General features: G+C 36.4%; 1 protein-coding gene across 1 annotated transcript in view; it reads right to left on the bottom strand.

Annotated features, from left to right (window-relative positions):
- Positions 1-12,048, bottom strand: part of fam49a (family with sequence similarity 49 member A) — a 187,176-nt gene extending 175,128 nt beyond the window's left edge. The window contains exon 1 of the mRNA XM_051925608.1: positions 11,896-12,048. The gene's annotated coding sequence lies outside the window, so the exon portion shown is untranslated. The remainder of the gene's footprint in view (positions 1-11,895) is intronic.
- Positions 12,049-16,723: the final 4,675 nt, after the last annotated feature.

Raw genomic sequence — 16,723 nt, 5'->3', positions numbered from 1 at the left:
TTTGACCATTGTCAAATTTTTACTTATTTTTAATTTCAAGATTCAAGCCTTTTTTTGGCTAATTTGACAGTCCTAATGTGCACTGTGACTCCAGGTCTCCTATTCTTGCAGTAAAGCAAATTAACAATTCCTGCACTGTGGAAGTACTTTAAACATGTTCAAGGGTCTAGAGCAAGTAAGCCTGTAGATAAAAGAACATGTCACACTTTCCTGCTAGTACACCCAAAGCTACACACACAGTGTCTCAAATGTTTGATTCAATAGCATTTAATGATTAAAAACAATTAGAAACAAAACTCACACAGACACACTGAGAATCCGAAAACACAAAAACTGATTTGACTAGAGATATGAACACTGATGCATATAGCAACGCTAATTAATTATTGCACAACATTCAAAATAACAGTTAAAATTTTTGAAATTTACATAGATTTTCTTATTTAGGCACACATTCAACACAGTACGGCATAACAGTACTGCAATGAAAGTGGAATTACTGTTTTGCAAATTTTTATTACAAAAAAATTCTATTATTTATGCCGAAATTCTCTCCTGTGAAAAGCAAGCAAAGACTGTACTGTTACTATGCTGAGAGGAATCGTTTTTACTATTTTTATGTTGCAGTAATTTACAAAAATTTTCACTAGGGTGGTCCAAAACAAAAAAAAACATATTCAAGTTCTCCACAAGGCTAATTTTATTCTTTATCATGTATATATAACAAACATGCAAAAATGTTTAATGGAAATAAATAACATTTATAGGTCACTTCATTTGGCAGTTGTTATGTCATATTAACACAGCAGCAAACATCTGTTCTACACTTGTAGGGCTACAAAATTAGCACTTTTTTTGATGAAATTGGAAAACTCTTGCGATAGTTTGTAACCAGTCAAAGAATAAACTGGTTCTGTTCCTCATTCCTTGTCAATATGCCACTGTAAATTTCGATAAACTTAGTCCTCTGTCAGCTGCGTTGTTCACTACCATTATGTGTGCCAACAATTCTCAAAATTCATTAGAGAATGGATCATCTGTCCACTGTTATGGAAGTTTCTTGAGAAACAACCGAGACCTTTCTATGCCTTTTTGTATAAGGACATTAAAGAAGGATGTTGTTTTTTCTGTTACCAGATCCTCCAACTTCAGCTATTCAGATTAATTTGTCAGCTTAATATATCAAGGAATGTCTGGTGACGGTGGCCGGTGCAGGTTTTGTACCATCTTTTCCTTAGTTTCTGCTGAAATTGTCATCAAAAATAGGCTAAAACAAAAACTCATACTTACTATTAAAATGTTAATGAAATTCCTACATAATGCTAGAATGTTCTGTAAACTTCTGCTTACTACTAAGTAAGTTTACTAATCATTAAGTCAGTTAAGAACCCCGAACAAGAGTATGCACAGTGTCATCAATACAAATAAAATGTTCAGAATGGAGCAACCAGGCCATAATTTCACAGGTAAGCAAGCTTTAATTAATGGACAAAAAAAGACTTGTGAAGAAATATTTCAAATATTAACTCTTTACATTGGTTTGTGGACCTCCCTAACTTACACTGTATTAACGTGAATTAAATTACACAGCAGTTACTTCAGATGTACTTCAAAAGCTGCTTCTGGCCACAAACTCTGAGAAATAGTCAAACCCACAAGTGGCAGCATGGACTAAGTCAAGCTGGGTATCTCTTAACCATTGCAATGATTTCTGGGTTTTTGAGTTTTCCCAAGTGCAATACTAGACCATCTTCACACTAATCCCCTCCTTTCAGGAGATCTATATAAAAATTGCTAAACTGTTTCACAGCACAATGTTTTCAAAACTCCCACATGAAATTGACTTTTATATTAAAGACTTTCTAATGTACTATGTCAATTTATTTATAAAGCACATTTAAGACAAAATCATCAATGCTGTAATCAAAGTGCCTTACATAGAACTAACAATCAGAAAAAATAAAAATAAAATACATAAAACATAATACAACAGTAAAATGAAACAATAGAGTAAAACAAACCACTGACTAGGTGGGTAGAACAACCAGTATTACTTAATATTCCAAATATCAAAAGAATAAAATAAGTCTTCAATCTAGTTTTGAAACAGATCAACCAAAGGTGAATCCTTAATGTAATATGGTAAAGAATTCCACAAATTTGATGCATAGGCTGCAAAAGCCCTGTCACCCTTAGTTTTACACTAAGTCTGAGGGATCACAAGGGATAACTGATGAGTAGATCTAAGATCTCTGGATGGCTGGTGTAAAACCAATTCAGATAGGAAAATGGGATCATACCCATGCACTGATTTGAAAACTAAGGGCAAAATTTAAAAATTCTAAAACTAAATGGCAACCATTGAAATAAATAAATATTATTAAATAAATATGTTAAATATAAATATTATAAAGAGGCCAAAATTGAGGATACAGAGGTAAACTTTCGTGCCCCAACCAAAACATGAGCAGCAGCATTCTGAACCAATGGGAGCCTGCAAATCAGGGATTTACTTATCTCAGAATACAACGAGTTGCAGTAATCAAGCCATGAAAAGATAAAAGCATGAGTAATTTTCTCAAGATCCCCAGGAGGTAAACAAGGTTTAACCTTGTCTAAAAGATGAAGACAATTGCTAAGGGTTGCACGCAGGTGTAAATAAGTCTAAATTAGCCTAATGTAATGTGTTATTTCATGAGGTAGAAATATATAATAAATAAAAATAGTTGTGTCGAATATTTGAAATATTAAAATGTATGCATCAATTTTATCATTTAAAGTCTAAATATTCTCATTTGTAATAGGCATTTGTCATTTTTCACCCTTTGAAAGACCTCGATAGAGGACTACATACCTAGTAAAGGATCAAAACTCAAATATAACTTTATATTTGTAATCACTGACCTTGAAATAATCTAAGGTGATACCCCACATGCTTATGTTTGAAACACAATTCCTTAAAGTCTGCCTTTTTAAAGCCGGCACCAGTTCAGCACACAGCTCCAAGTGGACAGCTATTGGAAATCAAAATCAACTTAGAAACCTGTCATTATCATCTATAAATTCGTCCTCTCTTTTAATTCTTCCATTTGTGATGTCTTCTAACAACGCTAAAGCAGCTATGGTAGTTGGAAAAGTTTGGCCATTCCATGCACCATTATATTGTTATAGAACGATTACAATCAAGTGAAGTAAATTTGCAATTAATTTCAGTGTATTTGATAAATCCTGCATTATTAATGCAAATCAAAAAAAAGAGGGAGCCACCATACAGCAGCACTGCTTTGATGCTGGGTGCTGCCAGTTTCCAAAACCATGCAGAAAACTGCATGCGCACAAGGTAAGGCTGCCGTGAAAATGTACCTGGCTTTAAGCCAAGTTTAGCTTTTATACAGCTCAATGCGCACGTGGAAATGGATGTAAGCAACATTTTTGTGGATACATACATTTATATATGAGGACCTACGTCCCTTGGATACTGAATACTGGGCCTTTTTAAGCCTAGGTCCAGAAACCCTTCCAGGTAAGATTTTGCAAATACTTGACTCAAAGGTCTGCTGGTATCACAGAGGAACTCTCCCAAGCAGCACAAGGTTTTCTTGCAGGCGCCACATATAGCTGAGCATAACGGGAGAAGACGAGACTGCCTGTCCTCTCCAGTACTACTAGCGTAACCCCGAGTCCCTGCACCATCTTCACATCTCTTTGAAAGTGTAAACATTTTTATCATCATCTTTCCAAGTAAAACTTGAAAATTGCATAATTGATTAAAAAAAAGTCTTCCTTCTGTTCAAAAACAAGAAAATGTAAAAATCACAAAAATTCTGTTTGGAACAATACCATAGAGTAAAAGTTCTTTCATACAAAAGTTTGTGCTTCCTAAAATTCTACCGAGGTTTTCTATCGAATCATGTTATCTTTAGAGTACCAAATTAACGCTGCAGGTAAAAAAATGTTCTAAATTTTTGGGTTACAGTAATCCCTCGCTATATCGCGCTTCGCGGCTTCACTCTATCGCGGATTTTATATGTAAGCATATTTAAATATATATCGCGGAGTTTTTGCTGGTTCGCGGATTTCTGCGGACAATGGGTCTTTTAATTTCTGGTACATGCTTCCTCAGTTGGTTTGCCCAGTTGATTTCATACAAGGGACGCTATTGGCAGATGGCTGAGAAGCTACCCAATTTACTTTTCTCTCTCTCTTGCGCTGACTTTCTCCGATCCTGACGTAGGGGGATTGAGCAGGGGGGCTGTTCGCACACCTAGACGATAGGGATGCTCGTCTAAAAATGCTGAAAGATTATCTTCACGTCGCTACCTTCTGTGCAGCTGCTTCGTGAAGCGACATGCTGCACGGTGCTTCGCATACTTAAAAGCTCGAAGGGCACGTATTGATTTTTGATTGTTTGTTTTTCTCTGTCTCTCTCTCTCTGCTCCTGACGGAGTGGGTGTGAGCTGCTGCCTTCATTGTAACTGCTTTGTGCCGCGGTGCTTCGCATACTTAAAAGCCAAACAGCCCTATTGATTTGTTTGCTTTTCTCTCTCTTTCTGACAGTCTCTGCTCCTGACCCGCACTCCTTTGAAGAGGAAGATATGTTTGCATTCTTTTAATTGTGAGACGGAACTGTCATAGCTGTCTTGTCATGGAGCACAGTTTAAACTTTTGAAAAAGAGACAAATGTTTGTTTGCAGTGTTTGAATAACATTCCTGTCTCTCTACAACCTCCTGTGTTTCTGTGCAAATCTGTGACCCAAGCATGACAATATAAAAATAACCATATAAACATATGGTTTCTACTTCGCGGATTTTCACCTTTCGCGCGGGGGGGTCTGGAACGCAACCCCCCCGCGATGGAGGAGGGATTACTGTATTTCTAAATTTCTGTGTCTAAATTTGTATGTTTTTGTGACAATGTTTGTGTTTTTTACAGATATTGTTTTACAATTACAACTCCAGCAACTTAACATGTGGTGGATCTGAACTGGCACTCTGAGTTTAAAGTCCAATGCCTTATCTAGAAGACCACACTGCAACCATATACAATTTATTTTGGGTACTTCAGTTTCCTTGTTTTAAAGTAAATCATTTTAATAGATTTTAAAATTATACCATTCGTGTTCTTGTGGTTTAAAATGAGGTCTTTGGGGCATTGGTGCAAATGAGAAAAAGGCAGAAAATGGCACACTGATTTACAATGATGCCTCACAGCTCCAGGGGCCTCATGTATAAATGGTGTGTACACACAAAAATGATGCGTACAAACGTTTCCACATTCAAATCGCGATGTATAAAACCTAAACTTGGCGTAAAGCCACGCACATTTCCATGGTACCTCATACCTTGGCGTATGCAAGTTCTCCGCTCTGTTTTGCAGACTGGCAGCACCCAGCGTCAAAGCAGTGCTTTTGTTCCAGTGTGGTTTCCCTTTCTTTTTTAGATCCACATCCCTGACGCAGCTTTATAAATACACTGAAATTAACCGCATATTGTTTATTAGTTTAAGGCATCTGATTGTAATTAACCTGTAACAATATAATGGTCCACAGAATGGTCAAACTATTCTAAATACAACAGCTGCTTTAGCATTGTTACTCTCACTGCACCTTCTTCTTTCAGCTGCTCCCGTTAGGGGTTGCCACAGCGGATCATCTTATTCCATATTACTCTCACTGCACCACTCGGAGTATTTATATCACTGTATCTGAGTGTGGAATCACAGCTGTACAGCAGCTGATTGAAAAGAGAATTATCGGTATACAGCATCAAGCACATGCTGCCTAAGCCATACTGTCTACTGAACTACTCTCATACGGCAAACGCTTCAGAACCTTTTCTCGCAGTTCAGAAACAGTTTCATCCCAAGAACTATAAATGCACTCAATCAGTCCATCTTATAAGTACAATTACCTCACTGTAAACTTGCGATACAGTTATAATATTGCACAACCTGAGCCACCTTATAAAGCGCGTATTTACATATGATGACGATATCATTTTTAAGAAGAAATGCAGAAAAGTATGTTCATTATATTATACAGATACAACTAGAATAATTTAACATGTACTACAAAGATATTTCAATGTTCCTTAAATGTTTTGAAGAATCAGCATTCTAAGCTTACAGATGGCTTAACATCTATTACACAGCTGATTGTGTGGCGATTGGGTATTTGGAGAAAGAAAAGTAAGGATAGGAATTGGGGGTTAGTATGTTTGAAAGAGACAGTACTGCTGCAATAAATTATTTCATCGAAGAACGTGCACGGCGAAGCAAGCATTCTGCGTGAGGCATGAACAATCACTGCGCAACCGTGTTCCCATGTTTAATAACATACTTTAACTCTTATCATCATGAAAATGATATCAAGTATACATCTCAGTATTTTAATTATTCAGAGAGCTGTAATATCACGAATGTAATGTATTCTGTGTCCAGTCGGAGGAAGAGAAAGCCCATTTAAGAAGCACGTAGTGATTCACACACATAGAGCACATAGAAGATCAAATACAAAACAAAGAATTTAATGTACTACTTTAGTTACGATGGGATTTGAGAAACTAGTAAATTAAACCATTTTAAGATGAAGTTTATGATGTTCTACTTTAATGACAAAATAAAGTACGTTATTAAAGTGGAAATTTAGAGATTAAAGTTGACATTTCGTGCTTTTTTCCCCCACTGTGTGCCAATTTTTTTTTCTCTGTACCCTATTAAGCTTTCATATGACACTCAGATTGTGGGCCACGACTCGCCTTTTCACGGCAACTTGACATCTGACAACTTCTTTTTTATTTCGGGCACTGTGTAACGTTGTGAACTTGAGCTTTCGAGTTTCTCCGTCACTCTATGACACTCAATCAACTTCCTTTTGTTGTTTATACCACTGTTTAAACCAACAAATTTTCCTTGCCTCCACTTGGTATTCGCTGAAATTCTTCTATTTCCCCCCATGCTTTTGCCATTGCCTTTTTACAGAACGCTGAGCTTAAGAGCTATTTATATTGATTTGCATATTCAAAGAGGCGTAATTCTGGGAAGTGACGAGGCGGGACAGCATGCGCGTGCATTACTTTTTTTATTTTATGCGTATGAACATTTCCGCTTTTGTGCTTACGCCATGTTATAGTGTGAGTTCTACGCACGGCATTATACATGAGGCCCCAGGACACTGGGTTTGAATCCCAGACCAGTCGCTGGCTATCTAGATTCAGCGCAATATTTTAGTGCCTTCACATATGTCTAATTTGGATACTTCACTCTTTCTCCCTTAAAATGCCACAGGCTTGGAAATTAAGTTGCCTGACAACTATAAACTGGACCTGTATAACTGACTATAGTGTGCCAAATGACTGACTGCCTTCACAATTCCCTGTGATTGTGAAAACTACATAAAACAGGTTTAGAAAATAGAGAGGTGAATGTTTTATGCAAACTGTATATGGATACAAACATCTTTCATTTATATGCATCCCTGGGGAATCTGACATTCATAGGCTACTAAAACCACTCATATTTCTAAGATTATTTGCTACACAATGCTATTTAAAGAAGGCTTAATCCTCCCATCTAACATTTGCCACTATGATGTCAGTTGGTTAGCCTGCATGTACTACAAATAATATTGTGGTTGCAATGACTGTATCTGCTGGATAACTGTTCATTTTGTGGTGCCATTTTAAATTTCAACTGAATTTGATACTTCAGAGATTAGTCATATGATATTTACAATTTCTTTTTATGCTAAAGCTATATATCATTAAGAAATTAACAATACCCATAAGAACAGAACAATTTCAGGAAGTATTTTAAAATTTTCTGGAGTCTAACAAGTCTGCAGTGTCTGATAATGAAATCTGCAGTGTGATCCGAGCCTTGGTGGTTCAACTTGAATGGCTATTATTAATTATTTGTTGATGCATTTTAGACAAAGAATAACTAATAATCTTAATAAAATGAACAGTTTCAGAATAATGCTTTATGCAAAAAGTGCTTAATCTAAACCTTTTTGCTCTTCGTTTCATAACTTTATTAATTACTTTTTCTTGCAAAAACTCAAACAAGGCTCATCAGAACTTATTTAATACAAACTGTTAATGGCCCTACAAAATAAAATGAATACATATTGGAATTGACAACTCTGGGACAAGCTAGGGGAAAGACATACTAAAAAGGATAATTCTTAAAAAGAAGTGCACACAATAACTTTAAATATCCCCTTGATCTGACATTCCCCTCAAACTAAATGACCAAACAGTAAAGAAAATGATTATAAAGGCTGCCAGCATGTCAAGGGTAACTGTGAAGCAGCAAAACTGGTTAGAGTGTATATGTAACAAAAACATCTCAGGCACGCCTTAAATTTGGCACATAGAAATGGGTAGCCAGAAGTATTGAAGTCTTAAGTTGGAAAACCCACCATCACTCTTACTTACTTTATAAAAAAAATAAAACACTTAAGATTCTTAGTTTGTTATCAGCAACATTTGTAGCTCTTGTTATAAACAGAAAGAAAAATGAATGGAGAAAAGTACAGAAATGCCTCAGGAAAAGCCAACAATCTCTCCAAAAAAAGGTGACGTTAGAATGGGATACATCTTTCAGTAGTCAAACGGCCAGAATAACATTGTCGAAATTACTTTGGTATGGTTGAATAATGAAACTGTAGATGTCCTTGAGTGACCCTGACACAAACCCACCTTACATATAAAGAGATATTTGTGATGCAATAATTTGTCTACCTGCCACTTTTATAGGGAAAGGGGTAAACAGGTTAAACAATCACAATGTGCAAATTGTGTAGGAGCCCCTGGCCAGCACAGTAATAGACACAGTCACAGTCAAAAGGGCCTCCTTGATGCGTCTGGGGAAAAATGCATTAGTCAATATAACAGGACAAAGCCCTTTCACTCAAAGTACTAAAACTGGTACATCATATTCAAAACTACAAATGAATGATATTTTACTAAGATTATTCCACAAAAAGAAAAAATGCTAAATACTGTACCATTTGTGATTAACCATTTCCAAGCAATGCATAGCATTTAGTACAAAAAAAAAAAGCAAAATTACAACATTAAAAGTAATCAGCCAGTATCTTGCTATGAACAATTTGAGCAAATGACCTAAATAAATATACTATACAAATTATATTTTGGCCATCTTAGAAAATGTTACTATAAACTCCAAAATTTCAAATCATTTTTGGATAATGAGCATCCTCTAATGTTGTGAAACAACATTTGTACAACAATGCTACTTGCAGTAGTAAAGTTTTCTAACATACTTAGTTAACATTCCAGAAATTTAAACAAATAGAATTAACATCAGTGAACTGAATGAACCAAGTCGGTTAATTATTCATGTGTTTATTTTTTTTAAATTCCTTAATTCTTTTTAAGCCCACTCATTAAACAGCATCACTTAAATCAAAATACTTTGTAAAATATCATAATCTTGCAAGTTTTTCAATTTCATTGGCAGTTAACTATAAGACTGTGTCCAGGTCCATGACCTGATTCAATTACTATGACAGAATGTTTATTATCTTGCATCAAAGTAACTAAAATGTAAATGTTAATCAAAATCCTGTAAAACATCAATATTCAGAATTTTCTGAAAAAGCAAATGATTCACAAAAAACCTGTCTTGACATTTTTGTAATAAATGTAGTGACAAATAATTAATATTTTCATTTTAGTGAGGACCAAAAGCTTTGACAGTACCTAATTGCTTTGACACTGGTAGTGCTGCAGCAGATCATGGCAAGAGAGTTCAACCTCTGCCAAGTGACAAATAGCACAAAGAGGCTTTAACAACATTCAACCTTCATCTACAAGAAAAAGGCTTAATTATGTGCTTCCAGATGAGAGAATAATGACTACCCGGCAAAACTTAACAGGAAAACAACAAATAATCTCATATGTAGGCATGTTGCCTCTTACCTCAATATATGGATTACAAATACAAGGGGAAGTTATTTATGTGAGCTGCTGTCCAAAGCAAAGCAAATACAACAAAAAAATAAAGTAGTTTCAGTACAGCAATGGTCATGAACATGCTTTCATTTTGAAAATGTGTTTTATTTATTATAATTATACATAGTAAATAAGCAGTTTCTTATATTTTATACAGAAGGCATCTGTTCTACCCAGTACAACTGCAAGATACAAATGTTGGTTACTGAGAACAGCATTAATTTTATAATACAGAATCACACTTCAAAAATTTCTCTGCATCCAGGAAGCAATTTCACAGGATTAATTTAGTCACATAACATCACATTCTTTAGTGATATACTGAGAGGTTACAACAGCAGGAAGGCAAGTGTAAAGTATAAGCACAGAAGAAAGTGTTTTAACGGCTATCTTTTACAACCTCAGAGACCTATTCATTAATCAAAACAAAACTGCAATGCTGTCTGCAATAACCTAGGGGCCAGATGCTTTGTTTCCATATAATATCCATCACACTTCTATGAATAAAACTGGGTTGGGTTCACTGTCCAAATAAAGCATAACATCAAAATACATCTGCTTGCTATGTTATGATGACCTTTCCACCACAACCTTTGTCATAAAAATGGTAAATAAAATGAATAAAACAATAGAATGAAAAAGGAGCAGAGTTGCTTTGATTAGGGGTATTAAAAACCACAGTCAATTAATTCTTCACGTTATTACATGCTAAAAAATCAATAGGCTATACAAATAGCTGTTAATGTATTATGTAGAGTAATATCTACTTCTGAATTTGGCAGAATGAATTCAAAAGTATAAATGTCTTATTTTCCTATATTTTTTTTTATTTCAATTGCTCATCTATTATAACTAATGACAGAAAAAGGAGTTTAATTGGTATAGATATAACAGAGTACTCTCAAATCTGCATACTTAAAACAGATGGACAGACAGAGAGATCAAGAAATAATAGATACAAACTAACAAATTATTCCAGAACTAAATTTCTAAAATACTACCAATCACAGATGATAAAGCCATGTCTCCTATTTAACAACTTATATGTACCATTATATTGAACTGAGGCATTTAAAAGCTCCAACTTAGCTCATTTGTACAATCCAAGTTCAATGGTTTACTTTTACCATGCGCATCTAAACTGCACATTTGAAAGCTTGTTAGATACCGGCAATGGGGTGACTTAATAACAGAAAATTACGTTTAATAACGGTGGACTGAAACCAGGGGGAACAAATTCTGTGGCTTTCACTACACAAATGGGTGGAATTGAAGGTTCTAGTACATAAATTGAAATCGTATTATTTGATACGTTTCCTGGAAAGACAAAAAACATTTACACTATCGATGTTAGGTACAGTTTCTCTCCCTTTAAAACGTGTCAATAAGGTAAATTACCACGATGTAATAGAGGCAGTAGGAGCTAAGATGCCGTCAGCAACACAGCATCACAACTGCAAGATTGGCTTATCTATTAAGGATTTAGAGTGTTCCCAGTGTGAAAAAATGACAATCAGGACCGAAAAAAAACCCACTCCCATTATAAAAGTAAAATTAGTCGAAAAAAATCCATAATAGCAAAAAGTTTAGGCAACTTTTCCGTTCGAGTGCTACATTCTGAGAATAAAACGAACAGGTCTAGCAAGAAATTATTATCACGACGGCTCCACGACAGTTGATGGTCCACACAACTCAATCAAAACAAGTCGCACATGCAAGCGTATAAACGAAGAATCCGACAAGAAGTTGCAGCTGTTCTCACCGCTGCCCACGAACAGACCATTTCCTGCGGAGTCCAGCCCTGCCAGGCTGCCCCTCTGGGCGGCGACGGAGCAACAGAAACACAGCGACGTTACCACAGAGACAGGCGCCTTTTAAAAGCGCGCTGGAACGGTTTAACAACGAGAATGCCATTACCTTCCACTGTGCCGTATCTGAGTCCGGACTACACTTTCTGGGTCTGCAGAGATCTGAAAAGCCCCTTGCTAGTACTGAAGAACTTTCTCTTAGCACAGCCCCGCGGTAACGGTACTACACGGCTACATACAGATTTCTCTTGTTTTTTTCCGCCCCTCCCAACGCACCATACACAGGCCAGTTTATCAACCCCTCCTTTCGCTCGTTTCACATTGGACAGCCGACATGACAGACAGCATGAACTAACCAATGAAATGGCGAACCATGTTTTATTCGTTACATCATTCTAATCTGGCGTTGTTTGCAACAATAAACTTCAGTACATACTACATATGTATTAGTCGCATCAATTGTATAATTCAAGCCCTAGTTATCCTTTTGAATATTTTTTATACTTTTGAATACGTTTTATTTTTAATAATAATTTAGAAAAGAGTACGATATGTGGTTTAAGAAAATGGATGGATGTACAGTTGGTCAGATGGATGATTTTCTCCAGGTATTTCGGGCCACCCTAAAGATGGCCCGTAATTAACGAGGATGGGTTGGCTCTGCTATCCTGTCTACAGCTGGTTTCTGTCATATCTCAAGAGCCTTGAGAGTTCGGGATGTAAAATGTAATTGCTTCAGCTAAAACAATTTTTAAAAAATGAAAGTTAACAGAATGCATAGATGGTACGCCACTTTATTTGATTTTAGTAAAAACTAAAAAATTGGTTTTGCAACCACAAACTTAAGTTTGCTTATCGTTTCAGGAAGGCTTAATGACAAGTCAAAGCTGCATTGTTATATTCTATTCTTAATCACGGCTGAACTTGTCTGTATTTTAATTCCAGAATTTATTTGCAACTTCCAGCCATATCGAATAAATACTATTTTAATTTTACTATTTATCTTCTGAGACAGTTATATTTTACACCTAATCTTGCTCTCCAATACTCACCTTTTTCATCTTATTTGGCTCTGCACTGCTCACCTGTGTATTTTGTTTGTATAATTTAACCTCGTTAAATCTCAAGAGAACCCACAGAAAAGCGAATCCGAGACAAGAGAGAATGAGCACATCTCACCCAGACAGCAAGGGAACTGAACCCTGGGCACTTAGACCTGTTAAGTAGTCACTGCAACTACTGCAATGCCATGCTGCCATGGGCAGAGGTATTTTTCAATTCATAAATGACAAAATAAAGTGTAAGCTAATATTTCAAATTTTTTCTATTTTAATGTTTGTGTAAAGTATCATAGCATTCTTACATGTGTTTTTTTACATTTAGGACTGGTGGGGAGCTGCAGCCTATTCTGGCAGCATCAGGTGCAAGGCATCTGCCCTGGACATTTCAGATGTTTATATAAAACATATAAACAAATAGGCATGTTTATACTGATAGTGGCACAATCTGTACTTTCATTTTAAGTTTAATGGATTTAACAATGTTATGTTGTGGATTCCAAACACAGGTAAAATTTAATGAAGAACTATCAACATGTGTGAGTTTTAATTTATAATATATACTTATACTCTCTTAACCATGTTTCAGTTTTAAAGTAAACAGTATATAGTTTAAATAAGAAAAAAATGAACAACATTTACACTCTACTTCACAAGTACAGCGCAATATACCCCAGGCAGGTCTGGTGGCATGCTTAGTGTCAAACCTGCTAAGCTGTTGTTCCCACCCAATAATTGAATAAAAATGGCAAATCTATACTAATTAATAAAAGGCAAAGCCCTCACTGACTCACTGACTGACTGACTGACTGACTGACTGACTCACTCACTCACTCATCACTAATTGTCCAACTTCCCGTGTAGGTGGAAGGTTAAAATTTGGCAGGCTGATTCCTTATAGCTTACTTACAAAAGTTAGGCAGGTTTCATTTCGAAATTCAACGCGTAATGGTCATAACTGGAACCTCTTTTTTGACAATATACTGTAATGGACGGCAGCTTGATGGCCGTGGGAGGCGGAGTTGAGTGTCACGTCATCACGCCTCCCACGTAATCACGTGAAAAGACTGTGAATGCAGTAGGGAGAAATGAAGTAAGAGCCGCAAACAGCGAAGAACAAAAAATTCATTAAACAATTGAGAAGGGAGCGAGTGAAGCATACAAGCATCTTCATAAGGGAAACAAAGCACCGTGTAAAACGTAAGTTTAAATTAAGTTTATTGAAACGCTCCCGTTAAGGATTGCAATAACATATTCGCGAGATAAAAGAACGCAGTAGGGAGAAATGAAGGAAGAGCCGCAAACAGCGAAGAGCAAAAAATTCATTAAACAATTGAGAAGGGAGCGAGTGAAGCATACAAGCATGTTCATAAGGGAAACAAAGCACGGTGTAAAATGTAAGTTTAAATTAAGTTTATAGAAACGCTCCCGCTGCGGATTGCAATAACGTGAAAAGACTGTGAATGCAGTAGGGACAAATGAAGGAGGAGCCGCAAACAGCGAAGAGCAAAAAATTCATTAAACAATTGAGAAGGGAGCGAGTGAAGCATACAAGCATGTTCATAAGGGAAACAAAGCACGGTGTAAAACGTAAGTTTAAATTAAGTTTATAGAAACGCTCCCACTGCGGATTGCAATAACATATTCGCGAGATAACAGTTTAATGAGAAGACACGAGGTATAAACGAACCACACGCTGTGGCGCAACGTTAGGGGCAACAGTTTTCAACCATTCTATGATCTGCTTCTCGCAACTGAAAGACGGCACATGGCAGATGTTAGCCGACTTGCTGACCGCAACGTTAGGGGCTTCAACTCTGGCGCTGACGATAGAGATTCGATTCCCGAGAGGGGATGCAGTGAGTGTGTATGCCTGATGAGCCCAGAATTAGGGAGAAACACGTGTCGCATACTCTTTGCATTATTTGAAAGTAAACTATTAAAACCATTCTATGATCAGCTTCTGGGAACAGAAAGAGGGCACGTGGCGGATGTAAAGCGACTTCCTGACCAACCACAAGCGTAACCTGGCAGGTAACCACCCATACAGTCAGATTGTGATTCAGAAAACGAATGCCATGAATGTAATTACCACGGTCTACATACTGTCAAATAAACGAAACACACGCCGTAGCGCGACAGCTGTGAAAAGCGAGGTTCACAAAAAAAACAGATCCTTAACAAATTGTTATTGGTATATTTTCGATCCGTTTAAAAAGGTTTTCTTTTCTTCTTAAAAAATTAAAAGCAGTACTTCGCCACAACGAAGCGCGAGAATTTGGCTATATATATCTGCTTCTCGCAATTAAAAGAGGGCACGTGGCGGATTTTAGACGACTTCATGACCAAACATAAGTGTTACCTGCCAGGTAGGGTTACCACTTTTAATACAAAAAAATAAGGGACGCATACTGCAGCGGGTGCCACATCTCAGTGCCAACAGTTTGCAGACTCTACTTAAAAGACCCGCCCTCCTCACTGGACAGTTAAAAAGACCAATCAAACTAACGATGACATCAAGTATTACCCAATCAAAAGTAGGAAAGGAGGCATCTTCATAAAATGCGTGTGGGATGATTTGCATGAGACGCTGCTTTAAAAAAATGATAAAAAAAATACGGGACAAATCCCGTCCCGTATTGATTCAAAACGGGACGCGCAATTTCATTCTCAAATGCGGGACGATTCCGTATTTTAAAGGACGGGTGGCAACGCTACTGTGCCAGGTAACCACCCATACAATTAGATTGTGATTCAGACTAGGAATGCAATGAATGTAATTACCCCGATCTACATACAAGGCGAAAGTCTTGCAACATTCAAAGATGATGGTTTGGGATAAGTACACCATACAACATAAAAGAGCTTATGAAGCCTTGAACCGAAAAAAGCAAGATCTCAGAGATCGTAAAAAAAAAAAAGGAGGTAATGTCGTTTTACTCGCTGTAGATTTTACTCAAACATTACCAGTTATTCCACGAGGGAGACCAGCAGATGAACTCAACGCGTGTTTAAAATCCATGCTTCTCCCACGCTCGGTTATATGTCGCGTGTTCTCGGGTAGGTACACCAAAAAATGTATACATTTAAGCATGTAATGGGCAAACAAAAAATGAGGTATACCCGAAGGCACTGCAGTAGTACTTAATGTAACTTTACTTCTTAAATGTTAATGTTTTACTGTTTAATAATTTATACGCTTCTTATATGTTGTTCAAATTCTTTTATCAAAATACCAGTGACAGCGCAATGCACGATAACATGGAGTGAATACACCATACGCATCCGCCCACGGCCGCCCTGGAGTGCGCAGATAGGAGTTGATTCTACAATAAAATAAAATAAAGATAAAAAGAGTAATACAATCATCACCCATAAAGCGGATACTAGACGTGACGTACTATATGTGTACCAGATTTCAAGTCAATAGGTGAAACGGTTTGCGAGCTACAGGTGATTTAAAATCCTGGACAGACAAACGAATAGCCACGGTAGCAAATTACAGAAGAAGATTTTACTGTTTAATAATTTATATTTATATGAAATGTGCTTCTTATATATTACTTCATATTCTCATATGATAATGATGTTAATGTTGTTTATATTGATTTCTATGTTATTGAAACTGCATGTATGTGTGTATATGTATGTATATATATATATACTAGCAAAATACCCGCGCTTCGCAGCGGAGAAGTAGTGTGTTAAAGAGGTTATGAAAAAAAAAGGAAACATTTTAAAAATAACGTAACATGATTGTCAATGTAATTGTGTTGTCATTGTTATAAGTGTTGCTGTCTTTTATATATATATATATATATATAATATACACACACACATAAACATATATATACATATACATATATATACATATCTACA

This window comes from Erpetoichthys calabaricus, chromosome 3, assembly GCF_900747795.2.
Source record: "Erpetoichthys calabaricus chromosome 3, fErpCal1.3, whole genome shotgun sequence".
In the NCBI taxonomy this organism is placed as follows: domain Eukaryota; kingdom Metazoa; phylum Chordata; class Cladistia; order Polypteriformes; family Polypteridae; genus Erpetoichthys; species Erpetoichthys calabaricus.
The sequence above is the reverse complement of the archived record's forward strand: the minus strand, read 5'-3'. Positions and strand labels throughout refer to the sequence as shown.